This window comes from Kogia breviceps, chromosome 10 (assembly GCF_026419965.1).
Source record: "Kogia breviceps isolate mKogBre1 chromosome 10, mKogBre1 haplotype 1, whole genome shotgun sequence".
In the NCBI taxonomy this organism is placed as follows: Eukaryota; Metazoa; Chordata; class Mammalia; order Artiodactyla; family Physeteridae; genus Kogia; species Kogia breviceps.
The window spans coordinates 31350125-31369481 of NC_081319.1; the positions used below are offsets into that span (position 1 = coordinate 31350125).

General features: G+C 40.5%; 1 protein-coding gene across 4 annotated transcripts in view; it reads right to left on the reverse strand.

The window, feature by feature from the left end:
- KCTD6 (potassium channel tetramerization domain containing 6) overlaps positions 1-19357 on the reverse strand; it is a 56342-nt gene that overhangs the window by 35640 nt on the left and 1345 nt on the right. For all 4 annotated transcript variants that reach the window (XM_067043792.1, XM_067043795.1, XM_067043790.1 and 1 more), the window contains exon 2: positions 6984-7066. The gene's annotated coding sequence lies outside the window, so the exon portion shown is untranslated. The remainder of the gene's footprint in view (positions 1-6983; positions 7067-19357) is intronic.

Consider the following 19357-nt stretch of genomic DNA (forward strand, 5'->3'; position numbering starts at 1 on the left):
AATGGGAAGTTGCTGCATAGCACAGGGAGATCAGCTCAGTGCTTTGTGACGACCTAGAGGGGTGGGATAGGGAGGGTAGGAGGGAGACTCAAGAGGGAGGGGATATGGGGATATATTTATACACACGGCTGATTCACTCTGTTATACAGCACAAACTAACACAACATTGTGAAGCAATTATATTCCAATAAAGATATTTTTTAAAATAAAAATAAATAAAATTTTAAAGTTATATACTCACTACTATAATACAGTTCACTTTTACACAGATCCTGAGATAATGTGGTGAAAACTTGTCTCCCTAAATTATGTAACAACCAGCCATAGAATAAGACTGGTGTTATTAATTCACAGACACCTTCCAACCCCAGTGTTATAAAGAAGTTCTAATGTATTAAACAAAACGGCTTTCCTTTGGTCAAAAATGAATTTTCTAAGTCTAGTCAAATAATCAACATCAAAATGTCTGGGATGCTATGAAGTGTTTCTTGTGCCTGGAAATGGGGGGTTTTATTTATCCTTTAAAAGTTCACGGTACAGCATGTAGGTGAAGCTTTCTGAGCAACCTTTCCCTTTGCTACTGCAAAGCCAAACTGTGGGCTCAGCGTCTGAGCTTTCCTTCCCACAAAAAATGTGGCTAAGGCCAGAGAACAAAAGTATTTATACTTTTGGAGGCCCCCCTTTTCGTGAGTCACGTGGCAGCAGCCCTGATACTGTCCTTTCTGCACCTTCTGCCACTTGCTGCTTCCAGTAGAGTGGCGGAGGGCACCCTCTAGGGGTAAGACTGGGGAACAAAATAGTCTCCAACCCCTGGGAAAGAGACTGTGGGAATTCACCTGGATGGCCTTTCCTAGGCAACTACGCTTCGAAAGCTTCCAAAAACTGAAGTCTAGCAATGCAGTGCCAGATGTAACCTAAGGCACTGATATATGTGCATGCAAGTTTGTGCGAATACACTCATAAAATCTGATATCTCTGGAAAGAGAAGCAGGAAACTAGTAAAGGTCCTTGCCTCCTGGGAGAGAAATTCATAAGAGAGATGGGGATGGAGGGGAGACTCACTTTCCCTCCCCCCAAATTTAGGATGAAAAACTTTCAAACATACAGAAAAGTTGAAAGAATAGTGCAATGAATTCCCACATGCTCACCACTGAGATTCTACAACTGTTACCATTTACCATATTTGCTTTATCTCTATATTAATTTGCCTGAATTATTTGATTAGGGAGGGACTCACAGTAAAATCTTTATGTCCTTTGAATTTTGTACACAGTATATCATCTATCCAAATAAATAAATTTCTTAATAACCACCTCTGAGAGGTGTTGTGAGGGAGGATTACATTGAATAAGATATATGTAAATACCTGGCACAGTGCCAAGCACAGAGTACCTGCTCAATAAATAAATGCTAACTATAGACATTCTCAGATTTCTCTTCATTTGCTTTTAGTTCCCATAGTCAACTCATTGCCTTTGATCACCCCAAGGCAGGCAGCACAGACATGACAGGGCTGTTACGGAGCAGAGGACAGGGCTCTAAAAAGCTCAGTACTCCAAACTGGCCAGGCACCAAGGGCCCCCAGACGGGCCTAGCACCTGGGCCTTTTCCCAGTTCAGCCCTCTTCCCACTCTTCCAAACTCCTCTCAACTCCTCAAAGGCTCCTGGCAGGTCCAGAGCAGGAGGGTCATAGTACCCTGTAGGGTGTATGACCACCCTTAGAAGCAGGCCAGGGAGCAGGGAGGAGGCCTAAAGTGGCCATGACAGTAAACCCTTCTGGGCTGCTCCAAGATTGCTTCATGCCTACAAATATCCACCTTTTCCCACGGACTATCTTGTAATGAGTTTCACTAGTTTCTGATATCAAAAAATAAAATAAATATAAAATATAATTTAGTATGTGGTAAAAACCAAACAGACATGCTACCTAGATCTCTAAATATATGTGTCATATAACATATGTAATTCATAATATACATATATACAATACACATATATTAACATAATATATGTTACATGTAATATACATGTTATCAGGTAACAAATATAAAATACAATTCAGTATGTGGTAAAAACAAAGTAGTGAGAGATTCTATGCTAGCTAGGCCTCCTTTTTTCTCTACACACACTTATATGCAACATATATAACACATTATATTACATGTTATTTACATTATATATGTACATTATATTACATTTACTTTTTTATTTAGAGACCTAGTTAGCATCTCTGACTATGTGGGTTTTACCACATACTGAACTATATTTGGTCAGACTAATCCTTTTCTTCACCAGGGGAAACCAGTTGTAGATAAACCAGTGAGTCACCATTCGCTCTGCTGGCCATGACCAATATCTCTCTGGGGCTTCACACCTTCCTGCCAACTGCCCACGAACCCAGAGACTTCCTCCAGTCCTTGTGGAGAGAGAACCGGGGAAGGCACCTGCCCCTCAGTCCTATGAGGTAGGCACTACTATTATCCTCATTGCAATAAACTGAATGTACTGTCCCCCACAAAAGTCATACGTTGAAACCTAATGCCCAGTGTAATGGTATTTGAAGATGGAACCTTTGGGAGGTGATTAGGTCATGAGGGCAAAGCCTTCATGAATGGTATCAGTGCCCTTATAAAAAAAGACCCTGGAGAGCTCCCTCAGATACCCTTCTGCTATCTGAGGACATTAAGACAGACATCTATGAACCAGGAAGCAGGCTGGTTGACACCAAATCTGCCGACACCTTGATCTTGCACTTCCCAGTCTCCAGAACTTTGAGAAATAAATTTATGTTGTTGACAAGTTACCTAGTCTATGGTATTTTGTTACAGTGGCCCAAAAAGACTCAAGACACCCATTTAACCAAAGAGAGATGAGGTACAGATGCCATGAGTAATGAGCTCAAGGTCACAAAGCTACTAAGTGGCAGTGCTGGGAGGCCAGTTTCTGTCAGTGGACCTTTAATACAGATCTCAATGTAGAAACATACACACATGAACTATATCAGCAAAAGTGTGGGGGAAAAGGCACTTTTAGATACTCCTTGTTGGAAAGTAAATTTGGAAATCAATATGACAATGCTGAACACAATTTAAAATGCACATAGTTACTTTGACCTTGAAATTCTTCCTCTAGAAATTATTCACAGATGCCTTTACATGAGTGTGCAAAAACATATGGACAAGACATTCCATTGCACCATGATTATAACAGAAAAGACCAGAAGACTAGGACATGGTGTCATAGGGCATCAGTTAAACAAATTATGATACAGCCACACTCTGGAACACTATACACCTGTGAAGATGAATGAGGGAAATCTACTTGCACTGATATGCAGAGCCCTCCAAGGTATATTTCTAATGAAAAAACAGCACAGGGCAGTACATGTGTCTTAAAAGCTAACATTTAAGCCAATGTACAGGGTGATGATTCCAGGAAAGATGGAGTAAAACACTCTGCCCTATCTGTCACACTGCAACTACAAATTCTTTCAGAAATGCATGGAGCAGTGATCTAAGGATTTTTGAAAAGCAAATGGTAGCAGGTGAATCAGGGAAAGAGACCAGAATCCAAAGGTCCACAAAACTGGTGAGAAGTTCAGGTTTTTTCCCTTCAGTATTGCCCAGCCTGGATTCAAGTGCACCTGCTCAAAACTCAGAAGTGTTCATCAGGTGCGGACAGAAAGAGTTCCAAGAGAAGCCCTCTCTTTCTGATCTGAGGAGTGTGTGGTATGAGTGTGTATGTGTGTGTGTGTGTGTGTGTGTGTGTGTGTCTGTGTTTGTGTGTGTTTGGGGGTTGGGGAGTGGGGAATCAGGGGAATATTCCATTTTAGTTTTTGTTATTCTTTTTCTTTTTTCTGTTTTCCTGCCCCAGCCTGCAGGCAATACCTTAGTGTTGGTGGCAGTAGTGGGTGGTCAGATGCTTAAAACTCTAATGGAGGGGAAATTTGTCTCTAACCAGAGGAGCTGTGATTCCAAGAGCATGGAGAGAATACCACTGCTTTGTTTCTCTCCCTGTCCTCGCATGGTCCCAGACTCAGACACAGCAGTAAGAAGTGCACAACAGAGCAGGGAAACTAAAGCCACACTGTTAGGGGCTGAATGGTCCCCCTCAAATTCATATATTGAAGTCATAACCCCCAGTATCACAGAATGTGACTACATTTGGAGATGGCCTTTAAAGCGGTAATGAGGGTAAGATGAGGTCATGAGGGCAGGGCCTAATCCAATATGACTGGTGTCATTATAAGGAGAGGGGTTTAGGACACAGACATGTACCTGCACAGAGGAGAGACCATGTGAGGACAAAGCAAGAAAGAAAGGAGAGAGGCTTCAGAGGAAATGAACCTTGCAGAAAACTTCATCATGGAATTTCAGCCTTCAGAACCGTTAGAAAATAAATTTCTGTTGTTTAAGTCACCCAGTCTGTGGTATTTTGTTATGGCAGCCCCAGCAAACTAATACACCTATCTTTCTGGCTAGGGGACGAGGAAGGGAGGGTCTAGGGCATCAAAAGGTATTGAGAACATCATAGAGATGAGGGAGATCTAGAGAGACATCCCAGAAAGCTATGTATGACCTCCTGGGCTCACCCTGGAGCTTACATGTACAGATCTGACCCTAAACAGCATATCACAAGCCTTGCCATCTGAGCTACAAGGTAGCACACTACCAAGGTCCCGACTGACCACTGGGTAGCACACATGTGGGACTGATCCAAAGGGCACTGCAAATGCTTTAAAAACTGAGCTGACTTTGGAACCACAGCCCACAGCAGGCAGGTTGAAACTTGCAACCTGAACCGAACCTTCTGGATTACCTACAAAAACGTAAAATATCAACATTTTCTAGCCAGACTGACGAAAAAATAAAGACAAAAGACACAGGTTACTGGGGCTTCCCTGGTGGTGCAGTGGTTAAGAATCCGTCTGCCAATGCTGGGGACACAGGTTTGAGCCCTGGCCCAGGAAGATCCCACATGTCATGGAGTAACTAAGCCCATGTGCCACAACTACTGAGCCTGTGCTCTAGAGCTCGCGTGCCACAACTACTGAGCCCACGTGCCACAACCACTGAAGCCCGCACGCCTAGGAGCCCATGCTCTGCAACAAGAGAAGCCACTGCAATGAGAAGCCCGCGCACCACAACGAAGAGCAGCCCCCACTTGCTGCAACCAGAGAAAGCCCGCACACAGCAACAAAGACCCAACACAGCCAAAAATAAAAATAAAAAATAAATAAATTTATAAAAATTTTTTTTAAAAAGACACAGGTTACTAATTTCAGGAATGAAAAAGGGGATATCACTACAGACCCCACAGACTTTAAAAGTGAATTTTGTGAACAAATCAACATATATAAATTTGGCAACTTAGATGAAATGGATTTATTCCTTGAAAAGTAAAAACAACTGAAATTTACCCAAGAATAAAAAGATAACCTGAATAATCCTATATTCATTAAAGAAATAGAATTTGTAGTTAAAAGCTCTGTAAAGGGACTTCCCTGGTGGCGCAATGATTAAGAATCCTCCTGCCAATGCAGGGGACAGGGGTTTGATCCCTGGTCGGGGAAGATCCCATGTGCCGTGGAGCAACTAAGCCCGTGTGCCACAACTACTGAGCCTGTGCTCTAGAGCCCATGAGCCACAACTACTGAGCCCACATGCCACAACTACTGAAGCTCACGTGCCTAGAGCCCATGCTCCGCGACAAGAGAAGCTACTGCAATGAGAAGCCCACACACTGTAACAAAGAGTAGCCCCCGCTCACCACAACTAGAGAAAGCCCATGCGCAGCAACAGAGACCCAACGCAGCCAAAAATAAATAAATAAATAAAAAAATTTTTAATTTTTAAAAAAATATAAATAAAAGCTCCATAAAAAAGGTACTTCCCTGGCGGTCCAGTGGTTAAGAATCTGCCTTCCAATGCAGGGGACGTGGGTTCAATCCCTAGTCGGAGAACTAAGATGCCACATGTGGCAGGGCAACTACTGAGCCCACGTGCCACTACTAGAAAGCTTGTGTGCTGCAACTACAGAGCCCATGCACTGCAACTAGAGAGAAGCCTGCTCACCTCAACAAAAGATCCTGTGTGCTGCAACTAAGACCTGAAGCAGCCATAAATAAATATATATATTTTTTTAAATTGTTGAATGATTAAATTGTAAAAAAAAAAAATCTTATATACAAAAAAAAACTCCATAAAAAAGAAATCTCTGGATATTTTCAAATATAAATTCTACCAAACATTTAAAGAAGAAATAAAACCAATTCTACACAACCTCTTTCAGAAAACAGAAGAGGAAGGAACACTTCCCAACTCATTTTGAGGCCACCATTACCCTGATACCAAAATCAGACAACAGAAGAAAACTATAGACCAATTATCTTTCATAAACATACACAGAAATCTCAACAAAAATTAGCAAATCAAAATCCAGCAATATATATGTGTGTGTGCGTATATGTATATGTACGTACATATATCCCAGCATGACCTAGCAGTGTGTATACCAGAAATGCAATATTGGTTCAATATTTAAAAATCAATCAATGTAGGGACTTCCTTGGTGGCCCAGTGGGTAAGACTCTGCACTCCCAATGCATGGGGCCCAGGTTCGATCCCTGGTCAGGGAACTTGATCCCGCATGCATGCCGCAACTAGAAAGCCTGCATGCCACGACTAAAGATACTGCGTGCCACAACGAAGATCCCACGTGCCGCAACTAAGACCTGACACAGCCAAACTAAAAATAAAATAAATAATAAATAAATATTTTTTAAAAATCAATCAATGTAATCCACAATGTTAACAAACTAAAGAAGAAAAATCAAATGATCATATAAACTGATGCAGAAAAGGCATGTGACAAAATTCAATGGCCATTCAGGATAAAAGAACTCAGAAAATTAGAAACAAAGGGAACTTCCTTCGCCTGAATAAGGATCTCTACAAAAAAATTAAAACAAACATCACACTTACTGGTAAAAGATTGAATGCTTTTCCTCTAAGATGGGGAACAAGGCGAAGATGTTCCTTCTCACCACTCCTATTCAACATGGGTACTAGAAAGCCAGCAAAAAAGGCAAGAAAAAGAAACAAAAGACATAAATATTAGAAAGATAGAAATAAAATTGTCTCTTTCGCAGACTACATAATTGTACAAGCAGACAATCCCATGGAATCTACAAAAAAATCTTATAGAAATAACAAATGAGTTTAGCAAGGTTGCAGAACATTATGTCAACACCTGAAAATCAACTGCATTTCTGTAAACTAGCAGTAAACTACCAGAAACCAAAATTTTTAAAAACATAACATTTACAATAGCCTAAAAAGGACAGAAAAACTTAGCCATAAATCTAATAAACTATGTGCAAGATCTGTATGCTGAAAACTACAAAAGCCTGATGAAAAAAATCAAAGAAGACTGAAGTAAATGGGATACCAGTTCTTTACAAAATGTTCTATAGATTCAACACTATTCTGATCAAAATTCTATCAAGATTTTTTTTTGTAGCTGCAGTTAAGCTGATTGTAAAACAACTTTGAAAAGGAAATGCTGGAAGACTCACATTTCTTGCTTTAAAAAATTACTGTACAGCTGCAGTAATTAAGACAGTGTAATACTGAAAAAGGGATAAACACAGAGATCAATGAAACAGAACAGAGTCCAAAACCAGAAATCACTCAAAACAACCAACTGATTTTTGCACAAAGGTGCAAAAGCAATTCAATGGACGAAAGAAGGTCTTTTTACCAAACAGTGTTAAACAACTGAACATCCATATGTAAAAAAACTCTGGACCTAAACCTCACACCTTATACAAAAAATAACACAAAATGGACCATAGAGCTAAACGTAAAACTGTAAAACTGTAGAAGAAAACATTAAAGAAAAACTTTACAACCTGGTGTTAGGCAGAGTTCTTAGACATGACACCAAAACATGAACCATAAAAGAAAATTTGGGTAAATTGAATTTCATCAAAGTTTAAACCTTTTCTCTGAAAGACAGTGTTGAAAGAATGAAGAGATATGTCACAGACTGGGAGAAAATACAGTGGGCCTTCAGCCTCCGCAGATTCCACACCTGCAGAATCAACCAACAGAGGACAGTGGCAGAGGTCCTACTGTTAGAAATTGATAAGAGGCCGGACAAGGAATTCGGGCAAGGCTGTATTGGGGCTCGGGCTGCAGCACGAGGGAGTGAGAACAAGTCACAGCTACCCTTGCTCAGTCCCCGAGGTGGGTGGCAAGCTGCTTCCTTAAATCGGGTGAGGCTAGAGGCAGGCGGGGTTAGATGCTCTGCCCACCCCCTGGGTGGTGCTGTGTGCAGGCACCATCAGGGTACCCTGCTTTTGCTCTGGGAACCTCAGAAATGGCAGTTGGGTTTTGGCCTTTTTGCATCTTGTTGCTCACACTTTGCCCCAACTGCACATGCATGCGGTTATTTTTAGTCCCTATACTTTCTTTGTATTTTATTGCCAAAGGAGATGTTTGTCCAGGTGCAAGCACTCCAGTAGAGGGTCCCAGATCCCAGGTCCTAGCCTGTCTCACTACTATAAGGGACTTGAGCATTCACAAATTTAGGTAACCTCAGCATGGGAGAGGTTCTGGAAACAATCCCCTCGCAGATACCAAGGGATGACTGTATTTGCAAATCGCATATTCAACATAGGGCTTATATCCAGAATATACAAATACACACACACACACACACACACACACACACATATAAAACTCAACCTTAAGAAAACAAACAACCCAAGAAAAAATGGGCAAAGACTTAAACAGACATTTTACCAAAGATGATATACAAATGGCCAATAAGCAAACAAAGAGATACTTAACATCATTAGCCATTAGGGAAATGAAAATCAAAACCATGACGAGATATCACTGCACACCCATTAGAAAGGCAAAAAAACAAAAACAAACAAATTATAACATCAAGAGTTGGTGAGGATGTGGAACAACTGGGACTCTCATACACTGTTGTTGAGAATACAAAATGGTACTCCAGAAAACAGTTTGACAGTCTCTTAAAAGTTAAATATACACTTGCATATGACCCAGCAATCCCAATATCGCATGGTAGAGAAATGAGGATGTATGTTCATACAAAATTCTGTACAAAAATTTTATATTAACTCTATTCATCATCACCAAAAACTGGAAACAACTAAAATGTCCTTTAACAGGTAAACGGATGAACAAACTGTGGTGCGAGCATAAAACAGACTACTTGCAATAAAAAAGAATGGACTATCCATACACGTAACAACACAGATGAATCTCAAAGGCACTGTGTTGAGTGAAAGAAGCCAGTCTCAAAAAGTTATGTACTGTGTGATTGCATTTATATAACATTCTGGAAAAGGCAATAGTGTGGCAACAGAGACACAGATTAGGGGTTGTCAGGCATTAGGGATGGAGGGTCTGGTGTCACAAGGACAGCCAGAGGGAGTTTTGAGGGTCATAGAACCATTGTGTATGCTGATTGTGGCTGTCATTACCCAAATCTATACCAGCTTAGAAACACGCACACACACACACACACACACACACACACACTTAACTATATGCCCATTAAAACAATATTTTTAAAAACGTAACATTTGTGTAAAGAAAGGGCTTATACATAAATAGCCCTTCTCTGTAAACAGACAGAAGAAATGAGTAATGGTGGCTGCCGTGGCAGGGGGCAGAGGCAGCGTAACTGAGGTTCAGGAGCAGGAAGGACGATTACTTCGTACCTTTCTGTACTACTTGAATTTTTTTTCCTGCAATGGGATAAATTTCCTATTCAAAACATTTTTGAAATTTAAAATAAAATACAAAACAAAGTATATATGGATATATTGGAATAAAATATGCAAAAATTTAAAAGATATTTTGCTCAGAAATGGGATAGAGAGTCTCCTTTTGGGAAAATGAAAAAGTTCTGGAGATGGATGGTGGTGGTAATTGAACAGCAGTGTAAAATATTTAATGCCACTGAACTGTACACTTGAAAATGGTTAAGGGACTTTGCTGGTGGCACAGTGGTTAAGAATCCACCTGCCAGTGCAGGGGACACGGGTTTGAGCCCTGGTCCGGGAAGATCCCACATGCCACAGAGCAACTAAGCCCACGAGCCACAACTACCGAGCCTACGTGCCTAGAGCCCGTGTTCCGCAACAAGAGAAGCCACCGCAATGAGAAGCCCACGCACCGCAACGAAGAGTAGCCTCCGCTCACTGCAACTAGAGAAAGCCTTCACACAGCAACGAAGACCCAACACAGCCCAAAATAAAATAAATTTATTTTTTTTAATGGTTAAAATGGTAAATTTTATGTTATTCATATTTTATCACTATATAAAACAATCTAATTAGAATATGAGCAAAAGTCTTGAACAGACACTTCAACAAAGATGGATGGCAAGTAAGTATGTAGAAAGGTGTTCAACATCATTAAATATTAGTGAAATGCAAATCAAAATCACGAGGGATACCACTATACATCTATTAGAATGTCTGAAATAAAAATTATTTATAATATCAGGTGCTGGAAACGACCCCAGAGCAACTGGATGTCTCCTACATTGCTGGAGGGACCCTAAAATGGTACAGCCACTCTGGAAGAACAGTATGGCAATTTCTTAAAAGTTAAACATACACTTAACATACAATCACACTGCTGGATACCTAAAGAAATGAAAATTTATGTTCACACAAAAACCTGTAAACCAATGTTCACAGTAACTGTATTGGAAATAGCTAAAACTGAATACAACCCAGAAGTCCTTCAGTGGATGAATGGATAAACTGATATAGCCCATACAGCTGTTCAGAAATAAAAAAGAATGAAATGTTGATACATGCAACTACTTGCATGGATCTTGGGGCATTAGGCTGAGTGACAATTGTCAATCGCAAAGAGTTACATATTGCATGACTCCATGAAATAACAAATTATAATGTTTGAGAAGAGATTAGTGGTTACCAGGAGGTAGGGGTTGGAGAAGGTGTATCTATGAGGTAACATGAGGGAGTTTCTCTGTAGTGATGGAAAACTTCTGTATTCTGATTGTGCTGGTGGTTACACGAATTTGTACGTATGATAAAATTCCGTAGTACTACACACACACACACACACACACACACACACACACAAATGCATATAAAAATTGGTGAAAGCTAAATAAAGTGTCTACCTCAGTTAAAAGTATTGTACTAATGTTAATTCTGGGTTTTGACAACGTACTATGGTTATATAAAATATTACCATTGGGCAAAGCTGGATGGAAGGTATATGAAAACTCTTGCACACTCTTTGTATTTTTGTTCTTCTTGTGAGTCTTAAGATCTCTCTTTTTGTTCTTCTTGTGAGTCTTAAGATTTCTCTTTTTGTTCTTCCTGTGAGTCTTAAGATCTCTCAAGAGAACAATTTATGAGAAAAAAAAAGAGGAGTAAATTATTAATACTTAACATGGATGAATCAATCTCAGTAACATTTTGCTGAGCTAAATAAGCCAGACACAAGAGCACACGGTGTATAACTCCATTTGTTTCAAGTTCTAAAACAGGCCAACAGAAATATGACTATGGAAACCAGATCTGTGTCTGCCTGTGAGGTGATGTGTGGGGAATTACTTAAGAGGAGACATCAGAGAACTTTCTGGGGTGGTGGAAATGTGCATTTTATGTGTTTAAGTTACACCTAAAAAGATGGAGGAGTGAGAAGTCCTCTTTAATAAACCTTGTTTGCAATGACCAAAATACAAACAAAAAAAACCACCACACAAAAAAAATTGGTCAAGCCTGTGGAGATCGAAAACTTTGGATAAAGGACTTTCTGATGACTGACAACCCAAAGAGACTGGAGGACAAATGTTCCTGGAACTTTGGGAAGATTTAATTCCAAGAGAAAAGTGGCCTAGTTGGCCAACTTACACTTTCCAATCCCTTTCTGTAAAATCCAGTGAGCAGATAAATGTACAGTGGCTTTAAAAAGATAATGGATTTAAAATTCAGCACTTTCCGGTACTTCCCTGGTGGCGCAGTGGTTAAGAATCCGCCTGCCAATGCAGGGGACAGGGGTTCAAGCCATGGTCCGGGAAGATCCCACATGCCACAGAGCAACTGAGCCCGTGCACCACAACTACTGAGCCTGCGCTCTAGAGCCCGTGAGCCACAACTACTGAAGCCCGCATGCCACAACTACTGAAGCCCGCGCACCTGCAGCCCGTGCTCCACAACAAGAGAAGCCACTGCAATAAGGAGTCTGTGCAACGTAACGAAGAGTAGCCCCGCCACTTGATGCAACTAAAGAAAGCCCACACGCAGCAACAAAGACCCAACACATCCAAAAAAAATAATAAATAAGTTTATTTAAAAACTAATGATAAAATAAAATAAAATTCAGCACTTCCATCTTTTGTGCTTTTTACTCCAAAATATAAAATTATGCCTAGCTTTTCCAAACTGGCCATTTATAAAGTTTAAAAGGAAAGCACATATACTGATGAAGATACTCAATGTGTCTGAAATGTCCACAGTCATTATTTTAAAAAGAAATTCTCACCTGAAGACAGCTGAGTCCTCTGGAGTCACCACGACCTTCCTGACTAAACTGGCCAGACTAGCTGCATGGACTCAGGGTTCCTGGCTTTTTGGGATCTCTGTGTAAATACAGCCCAACAATCTTGTCCTTTGTCTAGATCAAAGGACAGGATTCTGGCTCCTCTTTGGGTCACTGTTCCCTTACCTTGATGTCTCCTTTTGCTTTGTAATTTTAATCCTGAAAGCTTTTTTTTTTTGGCCATGCTGCATGGCTTGTGGGATCTTAGTTCCCCAACCAGGGGTTGAACCCATGCCCTTGCAGTGGAGTGTGGAGCCCTAACCACTGGACTGAAAGGGAATTCCCAATCCTGAAATCTTTTAGTGCTGGATGGTGGGACAGATGGGAGTGGTGGGAGAACTGACTCACATTTTCATTCTTAGTAGAACCCAGGAACTCATGAGGGCTGACATCTCAAATTCAGGGATTTCCCAGGGATGCCGTGGCTGTGTGGAAAGTGCTGGGGTCTCCTGCCAAGGACTTGCCAAGTAGAGAATGTTGCTCACCATCGTGCTCTACAAGTATTGAGTCATTAGCCACTGAAGTCTCTGACCATCAACATACCCTGCAAGGTGTTCAGGACAGAGACTGACAATGAGGCACTCTATGCTCTGAGAAAACTGGCGAAACAGGCCTTCAAATAAATAGTTTCAGGAGAAAAATTTATGAACCCAATTTCTTGCATCTTACTATACTTAGAAGAGCACTAAAAATCATTAAATAAAATATCTACTCACGACTAGCAGTAACCTTCTACCAAGATGTGTGCTTGACTGCATACTCTTCTTCAAAATCATGTATGTGCTGACCTACCCTCTTACTTGTTAGGAGCAGTTCCTCAGCCCCATCTGAGAGGCAGTCTCCTGGGCTATAGTCCTCAGTACATCCCCAAATAAAACGGAACTCACAGCTCTCACTTCGTGCGCTTTTATTTCAGTCCACAGACTGAAGGGACTAGATGATGGTGCCAGATGAGGGAGACAGAAGGTCTTGACTTCATACCTTAGAGACTATCTCTCCATTTTAAAGACGATGAAGCAGAGGCCCAGAGACTAAAGGCCATCTCTATGCAGCTGCGCCCAAATTTATTTCTCTAGTGCTACCTACCTAGCCTCTAGCTCCAAGCTTCTGTATTCAACCTGGGTATGATCCAGTCATCTAAATACAGCTTATTCAGAATGGATTCCTACCTCCCACCTGCTCTCAGGCTCCCCACCCCCACCCATCTAACAACAACAAAAAAACCCCAAAATCTTCCTCCACTCTTCCCCTTTCCTCATGGCAATCCTATTGATTCCAGTCCAAAATAGATCTCAAACCTGTCCCCTCCTCTTCATGCTGAAACTGCCCTCTAGTCCAGCTCTCCCTCTGCCAAAGACTCCCTGGGGTCTCCCTGCTCACCCCCCTCTTTTCATTCTCACTCAGCAACCAGACTCACTCCTGTGACCTAGTCGCTGCCCTGCTGCACTGGCTTCCCAGAGCCATGACAGTAAACCCAGATTCTGAGGTTGCAGACCAGCAGCCCGCAGCCCTCAGAGAAGTTTTTGGAATGTCCTGGGGAAGAGTGAGGACTGAGGGAGTCCCCAGAGGTCCCACCTGACCCCACCCCCACCCCCTCCCCACCTCCCAGCCCCACCCCGGTCAAAATGAGACCAAGGAGAGGAGGCTTCCAGAGGCTTCCCTAGTAGGGTGTTTGGCCCCATAAGTCCCTCTCTAAATGCTGGTTGTTGTAACTCCCTCCCAGGTGGGACCCCAACTTCCACTTTATAAAGCAGTGGGAAAAGACTACCCTTCAGAGTCAGACAATCCTAAAGCCAAATCCTGGCTCATTTAACCAATCCCAACTTCAGTCTACCCATCTGAGAAATGGAGCCCATAATAATAACACTAATTACCTGAGAGGGTTCTTGTGAGAATTAAATAACACAATGTCTGGCACACATGAAAGCTCTTATTCATTCTACAGAACCAACAGAGAGGAGGACCTTCAAGATGGTGGACGAGTAAGATGTGGAGATCACTTTCCTCCCCACAGATACATCAAAAATACATCTACATGTGGAACAACTCCCACAGAACACCTATTGAACAGTGAAGTGGCAGAAAACCTCAGACTTCCCAAAAGGCAAGAAACTCCCCACAAACCTGGCCGTCTGGCTGACAGGGTCTTGGTGCTACAGCCGGGTGTCAGGCCTGAGCCTCTGAGCTGGGAGATCTGAGAGGACATTGGACCACCAGACGCATCCCAGCCCCATGTAATATCAATAGGTGAGAACTCTCCCGGAGATCTCCGTCTCAATGCTAAGACCCACCTCCACTCAATGACCAGAAAGCTCCAGTGCTGGACACCCCATGCCAAACAACTAGCAAGACAGGAACACAACCCCACCCATAGGCAGAGAGGCTGCCTAAAATCATACTAAGTTCACAGACACCCCAAAACATACCACCGGACACGGTCCTGCCCACCAGAAAGACAACATCCAGCCTCATCTACCAGAACACAGACACCAGTCCCCTCCACCAGGAAGCCTACACAACCCACTGAACCAACCTTACCCACTGGGGGCAGACACCAAAAACATCAAGAACTAAGAAGCTACAGCCTGCGAAAAGGAGACCCCAAACGCAGTAAGTTAAGCAAAATGAGAAGACAGAGAAATACACAGCAGATGAAGGAGCAAAGTAAAAACCCACCAGACCAAACAAATGGAGAGGAAATAGGTAGTCTGCCTGAAAAAAGAATTCAGAGTAATGATAGTAAAGACGATCCAAAATCTCGGAAATAGAATGGAGAAAATACAAGAAACATTTAACAAGGACCTAGAAGAACTAAAGAGCAAAAAACAGTGATGAACAACACAATAAATGAAATTTAAAATTCTCTAGAAGGAATCAGTAGCAGAATAACTGAGGCAGAAGAATGGATAAGTGACCTGGAAGATAAAATAGTGGAAATAACTACTGCAGAGCAGAATAAAGAAAAAAGAATGAAAAGAATTGAGGACAGTCTCAGAGACCTCTGGGACAACATTAAATGCACCAACATTCAAATTACAGGGGTCCCAGAAGAAAAAGAGAAAAAGAAAGGGACTGAGAAAATATTTGAAGAGATGAGAGTTGAAAACTTCCCTAATATGGGAAAGGAAATAGTCAATCAAGTCCAGGAAGCGCAAACAGTCCCATACAGGACAAATCCAAGGAGAAACACACCAAGACATATTAATCAAACTATCAAAAATTAAATTCAAAGAAAAAATATTAAAAGCAGCAAGGGAAAAGCAACAAATAACATACAAGGGAATCCCCATAAGGTTAATAGCTGATCTTTCAGCAGAAACTCTCTAACCCAGAAGGGAGTGGCAGGACATATTTAAAGTGATGAGAGGGAAAAACCTACAACCAAGATTACTCTACTCAGGAAGGATCTCATTCAGATTTGATGGAGAAATTAAAACCTGTACAGACAAACAAAAGCTAAGAGAATTCACCACCACCAAACCAGCTTTACAACAAATGCTAATGGAACTTCTCTAGGCAGGAAACAGAAGAGAAGGAAAAGACCTACAATAACAAACCCAAAATAATTAAGAAAATAGTAATAGGAACATACATATCGATAACTACCTTAAATGTAAATGGATTAAATGCTCCAACCAAAAGACATAGACTGGCTGAATGGATACAAAAACAAGACCCATATATATGCCATCTACAAGAGACCCACTTTAGACATAGGGATACATACAGGCTGTAAGTGAGGGGATGGAAAAAAGATATTCCGTGCAAATGGAAATTAAAAGAAAGCTGGAGTAGCAATTCTCATATCAGACAAAACAGACTTTAAAATAAAGACTACTACAAGAGACAAAGAAGGACACTACATAATGATCAAGGGATCAATCCAAGAAGAAGATATAACAATTGTAAATATTTATGCACCCAACATAGGAGCACCTCAATACATAAGGCAAGTAGTAACAACCATAAAAGGGGAAATCGACAGGGACACAATCATAGTAGGGGACTTTAACACCCCACTTTCACCAATGGACCGATCATCCAAAATGAAAATAAATAGGAAACACAAGCTTTAAATGACCCATTAAACAAGATGGACTTAATTGATATTTATAGGACATTCCATCCAAAAACAACAGAATACACTTTCTTCTCAAGTGCTCATGGAACGTCCTCCAGGATAGATCATATGTTGGGTCACAAATCAAGCCTTGGTAAATTTAAGAAAATTGAAATTGTATCATTATTTTTTCCGACCACAATGCTACGAGACTAGATATCAATTACTGGAAAAATCATGTAAAAAATAAAAACACATGGAGGCTAAACAATACACTACTAAATAACCAAGAGATCACTGAAGATATCAAAGAGGAAATAAAAAAATACCTAGAAACAAATGACAATGAAAACATGACGACCCAAAATTTATGGGATGCAGCAAAAGCAGTTCTAAGAGGGAAGTTTATAGCAATACAATCCTACCTCAAGAAACAGGAAAAATCTCAAATAAACAACCTAACCTTACACCTAAAGCAATTAGAGAAAGAACAACAACAACAACAAAAAAAACCAAAGTTAGCAGAAGGAAAGAAATCATAAAGATCAGATCAGAAATAAATGAAAAAGAAATGAAGGAAACAATAGCAAAGATCAATAAAAACTAAAGGCTGGTTCTTTGAGAAGATAAACAAAATTGATAACCCATTAGCCAGACTCATCAAGAAAAAAAGGGAGAAGACTCAAATCAATAGAATTAGAAATGAAAAAGGAGAAGTAACAACTGACACTGCAGAAATACAAAGGATCGTGAGAGATTACTACAAGCAACTCTATGCCAATAAAATGGACAACCAGGAAGAAATAGACAAATTCTTAGAAAAGCACGACCTTCTGAGACTGAACCAGGAAGAAATAGAAAATATAAACAGACCAATCACAAGCACTGAAATTGAAACTGTGATTAAAAATCTTCCAACAAACAAAAGTCCAGGACCACATGGCTTCACAGGCGAATTCTATCAAACATTTAGAGAAGAGCTAACACCTATCCTTCTCAAACTCTTCCAAAATATAGCAGAGGGAGGAACACTCCCAAACTCATTCTACGAGGCCACCATCACCCTGATACCAAAACCAAATAAAGATGTCACAAAAAAAGAAAACTACAGGCAAACATAATTGATGAACATAGATGCAAAAATCCTCAACAAAATACTAGCAAACAGAATCCAAAAGCACATGAAAAGGATCATATACTATGATCAAGTGGGGTTTATCCCAGGAATGCAAGGATTCTTCAATATATGCAAATCAATCAATGTGAGAAATCATATTAGCTAATTGAAGAATAAAAACTGTATGATAATATCAATAGATGCAGAAAAAGTTTTTGACAAAATGCAACACCCACTTATGTTAAAAACCCTCCAGAAAGCAGGCATAGAGGGAACTTATCTCAACATAATAAAGGCCATATATGACAAACCCATAGCCAACAACATTCTCAATGGCGAAGAACTGAAACCATTTCCACTAAGATCAGGAGCAAGACAAGGTTGCCCACTCTCACCACTATTATTCAACATAGTTTTGGAAGTTTTAGCCACAGCAATCAGAGAAGAAAAAGAAATAAAAGGAATCCAAATTGGAAAAGAAGAAGTAAAGCTGTCACTGTTTGCAGATGACATGATACTATACATAGAGAATCCTAAAGATGCTACCAGAAAACTACTAGAGCTAATCAATGAATTTGGTAAAGTGGCAGGATACAAAATGAAGGCACAGAAATCTCTTGCATTCCTATACACTAATGATGAAAAATCTGAAAGAGAAGTTAAGGAAACACTCCCCTTTACCATTGTAACAAAAAGAATAAATACCTAGATACCTAGGAATAAACCTACCTCAGGAGACAAAAGACCTATATGCAGAAAACTATAAGACACTGATGAAAGAAATTAAAGATGATACAAACAGATGGAGAGATATACTATGTTCTTGGATTGGAAGAAACAACATTGTGAAAATGACTACGCTACCCAAAGCAATTTACAGATTCAGTGCAATCCCTATCAAACTACCAATGGCATTTTTCACAGAACTAGACAAAAAATTTCACAATTTGTATGGAAACACAAAAGACCCCCGAAGAGCCAAAGCAATCTTGAGAAAGCAAAACGGAGCTGGAGAAATCAGGCTCCCTTGACTTCAGACTATACTACAAAGCTACATTAATCAAGACAGTATGGTACTGGCACAAATAACAGAAACATAGATCAATGGAACAGGATAGAAACTCCAAGAGATAAACCCACGCACATATGGTCACCTTATCTTTGCTAAAGCAGACAAGAACATACAATGGAGAAAAGACAGCCTCTTCAATAAGTGGTGCCAGGAAAACTGGACAGCTACATGTAAAAGAATGAAATTAGAACACTCCCTAACACCATACCAAAAAATAAACTCAAAATCGATTAAAGACCTAAATGTAAGGCCAGACACTATCAAACTCTTAGAGGAAAACATAGGCAGAACACTCTATGACATAAATCACAGCAAGATCCTTTTTGACCTACCTCCTAGAGAAATGGAAGTAAAAACAAAAATAAATAAATGGTACCTAATTAAATTTAAAAGCTTTTGCACAGCAAAGGAAACCATAAACAAGATGAAAAGACAACCCTCAGAATGGGAGAAAATATTTGCAAACAATGCGACTCACA